Source organism: Sarcophilus harrisii, chromosome 1, assembly GCF_902635505.1.
Source record: "Sarcophilus harrisii chromosome 1, mSarHar1.11, whole genome shotgun sequence".
NCBI lineage: Eukaryota > Metazoa > Chordata > Mammalia > Dasyuromorphia > Dasyuridae > Sarcophilus > Sarcophilus harrisii.
The window spans coordinates 609,953,230-609,959,229 of NC_045426.1; the positions used below are offsets into that span (position 1 = coordinate 609,953,230).

Here is a 6,000-nt window from a genome sequence, read left to right on the forward strand (position 1 = left end):
GGGAGCTTATTTTTTGGGGTTTTGCCTTTTTTTGTATCCCCAGGACTTAGCACAATGCCTAGTAGGTGCTTAATTAATGCTCATTGATTGAATTCTTGAGTGAGATCCTACTGGGGAAACTCCCTAATAAAACTGTCCTGGAGCGTTGCCTGAGACATCTAGCAGTGAAAGGAAGTGCCCAGGATCACTTAGTTCCTTAAAAGGAAAAAAAAACCTGTTTGCACCCAGGTCTCCCTGACTCACAGCCACTGTGTATAAGATATTCCTTATTCTGAAGCCAGGGAAATCTGGGTCTGCATCCTTCTAATCATACTTGCAGTGCATTAGACTATGGACAAATTAAAATCACTTTCTCTGTGAAATGTCCTAAGTCATTTGCTGAGATTATCCAAGGAATCAAGAAGTTTTGTCAATTTTTCAGATGTGTCAGACTCTTTAGGGCCCCATTTGGAGTATTCTTGGCAAAGATACTAGTTTGCCATTTCCTTTTACAGCTCATTTTACAGATGAGGAAACTGAGACAGATGGGGTAAGTTGCCTTGCTCAGAGTGTCCCACAACTGCTCCATTTCTGGGGCCAGATTTGAACCCTGGAAGATCAGAGTTTCTGATAAATTTAACTAGCTGTGTGTGACTCTGGCAGGTACATCCCTTTGGTTTATTCCTCTCCAGTAGGAGAGGGTGGGCATGGATAGTGTGTTCAGCACCTCTGGTGTTGAGGGCTCGCCGAGCCCTTTCCAGGGCTGCTCATCCACCTTTGGTGTCCACCTGTCCCTCATCTCTCACCTGTGGCTCTGAGAAGCTGTAGCCTGCACAGCAGCCAGTAAACAGTGTCCTGCAGACAGGTTAAACCAGGCTGACGGTAACTGATGGGCCTCCGACCATCAATGAGCTGGGGGAGCCCCGAACATGTGCAAGACTTTCCTCAAGTATGAGGACAATTTATTCCGGTGGCCACAAAGACAACTGGGAGCGGGTGCTGTGGAGAGCTATGGGTCAGATATCGAAGACCAAGGTCCTCCACTGCATCATGGGCTGCCACCATCCTGACGTCTGTCCTGTTCCTGGACTTCAGTGATTCTGGGAGAGAGGGGGAGAGACTGACGCTCTGTGCAACTCTGCCTCGTTTAAATCCAATTCCCCACAGGAGTCAGGACACCACCCATGATGTCATTGGGCTCTTCGAAAACAAAGGATGAACAACAAAATGTTTGAACTAAGATGACCTCTAAAATCCCTTGCAAGTCTTCAGACTATGATTCTACACAGTCTGTAAGTTCTTTCCAGCTTTAAAGCTAATTAATCTAAATTACAGAGGTGATACCAATCTGCTTCAGCGAGGGAAATTTCCATACTAGCAACTCAGCCCACACTAATTAAATCATAAGTCCAGACTCCCCTTATCTCCCTCTCCCCCCCAAAATTCACAAAATATTTTCCTCACAACAGCCTTCTGAAACAGCTGAGATGAGTCTTACCTGTATTTTCATGTTGTGGAGACCCAGGGCTTTAGTGGCTTGCACAAACTACGTACTGGAGCCATGTCCAACTCATTAAGAGAATGATTTATTTGGACCCTTCTTTGCTGAAGCTGGGCTTGGAGGCAGGCCTCCCTTTTGTGGTCCAGAGTCCTGTCTCATCACTCACCTGGGCACCGACCGCCCTTGAAACTTACATCATTACCTGCCAGCCCAAACAGACGTCCATGTTCTCGTGTCTTTGTCTGATTGTGTGGGATTGCATGTACTACTGTCGGGCAGCCTGCCCCGGCCTTTATTTGCTTCCAAGGATCTCTCAGGAGGTTTGCTTGAAACTATAGGTTAGATCCTGTCTAGTTGGAAACCGCAGGGTTTCCTAGAGATCCCCGCCCTGTTGGTGGAAGGTCTCAGCGGTCAAGTCGGGCCTGGGTCCCCAGGCCCGAGGAGCACAGTGTGGAATCAGGCTGTCTTCTGTCGGAGGAGACGGTGAGGAAGGAATTCCTTTCTTCCTCCCTCTGTGACACACTGACTCATGGGAGGCCTTTCCCAGGCCTGTCTGTCTCCTCCCAGGCTCCGTCTCCTCTCCCGAAGCCTGTCTGTCCCTAGCTAGTACATGGGGTTCCTCCTCATTGGAACTTAATCCCCTTGGTGCGCTAGTGCACAGTAACTGCTTAGCAAGTGGCTGTTGATGGTTAATTAATAGTTATGGAAGTTTTCCTGGAGGCTGACAGAATAGGCAGTTGCATAGATGGTATTGTTTGGATGTTTGAGGAAGGCCTTTTTTTCCAGAATACCCCTGTCCTGCCCACAGGCCACAATGCCCAAAATGTGGATTCTGTTGGGATTATGGAGCGGTCTGGAGATAGGCGCTGGGGGATGCACAGAGAGATAATAATAGATGCCATTTAGAGGAAAAAGAGATTGATGAATTAAGGACCTGGTCTTGGAGTTGAGTTCAAGTCCTAACTATTATGTCTATGTGTGTCTGTGGATGTCACTTGGCCTCTCAATTCCCAGGCGATTCTCTGTGCCTAAATTCTAGTCGAGTTGGTGATTTGCATACCTGGAAGGAGTTGCTACTCAGTGAATTCTTTATTTTGATGAAAATGACAGGTCCAGATCAAATACACACGCACACATTTATATAGCGTCCCAAACTTCTTAATGCAGTTTTAAGCTATTAAAAATTTAAACTGCCCTGAGATATTTGATATACTCTCTCTATTTATGTACACATTTATGTGTTTATTCAGTTATTTTTAGTATTATCCAACTCCTTGTGACCCCACTTGGGGATTTTCTTGGCAAAGATACTGGAGTGGTTTGCCATTTTTATAGATGAGGAAATTGAGGCAAACAGGATTAAGTGACTTACCCAGTTTCACACAATTAATGTCTGAGCCCTGATTTGAACTCAGGAATCCAGCACTCTATCCATTATCTAATCCACCTAATTACTTGTATATATATATATATATATATATATATATATATATACATATTTTTGTACCTGTGTGTTTATAGCTACATATGCATGCTTGTGTGTGCACACATATCTATATAAATTGCAATACATTATTGGGATAATATATAGTATTTTAAAATTTGCAAAGCACATTCCATGCAATATCTCATTTGCATTTCCTATTATTAATCATCTATATTTTACAGTTAAGGAAGCTGAGGCTCAGACAAGTTAAGTGACTTATCCATAGTTGTACAGCTAGCATATGTCAGATTTAATTCCAGGTTTTCCTGACCCTCAAGTCTAGCCTTTGCTTTTCTAGGTATTTATAACCTAGTTAGGGGAGATCACATGGTGAAGAAATAACTGTAATGAAAGGCTTACTATAAAAAAAATACCATAATAGAAGTTGTTTTAGAAGTTCAAAAGAGGAAGAAAGAGATAAATTCAGAATGAGGCACAGTAGGGGGAAAAAAGGAAGATGCAATAAGGCCTACAAATGCAATGACAAAGAAATGGAAAAGAAGAGTTTTGTTGTGCCAAGAGGAAGTCTCATTGAAGAAAGAGAAAATAAATAACAAGTAAAGACATAGCCCATGAATTAGAGAATAAAATGTAGAAGAGAATAAAAGCAAAAAAGAACAGGAAAGAGACAAAGAATAGGATGCTGCAAAAAAAAAAAAAAAAATGTTACTTGAACTAAGAGATGAAGAGAAGGGGGAGGGAATGTGTTGAATCCCAGGTCTAATAGTTATAATTTTAAATTTGAATGAATTGAACAATTCACTAAAATGAAAGGAATGGGTAACAGCCTAGAAAGATTCCTTGTATGTTCCTCAGCCTGAGTAAAATTCCTCATCTCTTTATAAGTGTGTTTTTGTGTCTATATGTATATTGTGTATCTATCTATCTATCTGTACATCTCTGTCTCTGTCTCTCTGTCTCTGTCTCTGTCTCTCTCTCTCTCCATCTATCTAGTCTTCTGAATAGAAGGTGAGCTTTTTTAGGAAAAGGACTGTTCTATTTTTGTCTTGCTATATTGGATACATAGTAGGTGCTTAATAAATGCTTCTTCATTATATTTCACTTGAAGGATTGATCAGCCTTGGATCCAAGGGAATTATGTCCACAGCCAGCCCCAGTGTTAAAGTGTAAACTCAAGTTCTCATTTTGCTCTTTATTCCTAGTTTTTCCTGTGCTTCTTTAAGACACCCCCAAAAAAGGCCTTTGCTATCTGTGGCTCTTGGATAGCAAAAAACCCTCATGCGTTAGCCCTCCCCACCCCAAAAGGGGAAAGAGTAGAAATGGGGAGACTGTACAAGACTATGTGAGTCACAAGCAACTTGTTCTTAGTCCTTTTCCCTGACCTCTTTCTTCTTCTGGAGTTCCAGCGGAAAAACAATCTCTGTCTCTCTGTTTCTCTGTGTCTGTCTGTGTCTGTCTCTCTCTCTGTCTCTCTCTCTTTTTCTCTCTTTCTCTCTCTCTCTCTCTCTCTCTCTCTCTCTCTCTCTCTCTCTCTCTGTCTACCTACCCCTTTCTCTGTATCTCTGTGTGTGTGTCTCTTTTTCTTTCTATCTCATCTCTCTCTCTCATGTTTTAGGAGGGCCCCTTTCCCAGTAGCAGCAGTTTTCGCTCACTCAGACCTAAACGCAAGATACAAATCAGATATTCTATACTCCAGAGACCTAGTGAGCTATGTTGTTCCCCAGGAATTTTCAAAGTACAATTAGCTCTCTTAGCAGCAGTCTCCTGTGGTATAAATATACATTGAGATTTCTTTTTGTTTTGTTTGTATGAATAGCTATCTTTACAAGTTCCAAGCAAATTACAGAGTCTCGCCACACTGCCCACCACTAAAAGAATAATAACAATTTGACATCCAATTCAGCAGCCAGTTGCCCTCTTGATAAAGAAAATAATTTACCTGAGTGAAGTTTCAAGAAAGTTTAATCCTTGATCATTTTAACTATTGTGTTTCCCTCTCCTGAAGTTCATCCTTCTTAACCTTCCTTTCTGCTGGCTTAGACCAAATTGGAGTCTTTTTTTTTCTAGACAAAACCCCAAAGAATTTTAGATTCATATCTCCAAGAAGCCTTACAGGTTGAGTCCAACTCATTCAGTTTATAGATGAAAAAAACTGAAGTCCAAAAACAGAATAAGTGACTTGTTCAGGGTCACACAGCTAGTAAATATCAGAAGTGGGATTTGAGTGATAATAATAGTTAATGTTATGTCATATAGATCTTACTGTGTGCCAGACATTGAACAATTATTATCTTATTTGATCTTTACAATAGCTCTCCAAGTTAGGTGCTTTTATTATCTCTAGTTTATAGATAAAAAACCTGCAACACAGAAAAGTTTCAGTCACATAGCTAGTAAGTTTGAGAGTCCAGATTTGAATCCTGGTCTTCTTGGATTCCCGAGTCCAACACTATGCCATGCTCTCTCTTTCCCTTCCCTTGCAGATACCTCCCCTGACTCAAGATTCCTTGAGAGCACCATCCCCAAATTGGTTTTGATGTAGAGTTTCTTTCCTTTTCAGATCTCTGACGCACTGGTGTCCCCAGAGTCAAATCGTAGAAGATTCCCAGGATGTAAGCAATACAGCACCAGTGAGTAATATGGGGTGATGTCTGCTGGGGGGGATACAGGGTGCTTAGATTGGATTTCAAACGGAGAAAAGAGATGGGTGTGTCGAGCAAAAAGGAAATTACCTTATTTGAGGTAGTGTCTGCCGGGAAGTGTTTACCCTGGAAAACAGGGCCCCTACAACTAGACACAAGTGTGTCTGTGACACTGGAACGTCTGGGCTTTGGTCATTCATAAAACCTGAATGAGCTGTAGGATATGGGGGATCCCCATATTGTCATCCTCCAACGGTTGGGTCCAGTTCTTGGAGGCACATTCAAGTTCCCTGGACATAACCATCTTTCCCAGCTGCAGAACCAAATGCATCAGGGAACATGCTATCTTCTATAGCTTAGGGAACATTGGTGGCCCATGCCGTGGAAGAGTTTTACTTGGAGGTTTTTGTGCTCTTACAGACAGGTTTGCA

General features: G+C 42.1%; 1 long non-coding RNA gene across 2 annotated transcripts in view; it reads left to right on the forward strand.

The window, feature by feature from the left end:
• The window catches only part of LOC116420688, a 112,429-nt gene extending 106,871 nt beyond the window's left edge, over window positions 1–5,558 (forward strand). For both annotated transcript variants that reach the window (XR_004231088.1, XR_004231087.1), the window contains one exon: window positions 5,488–5,558. This is a non-coding gene — a long non-coding RNA (uncharacterized LOC116420688). The remainder of the gene's footprint in view (window positions 1–5,487) is intronic.
• Window positions 5,559–6,000: the final 442 nt, after the last annotated feature.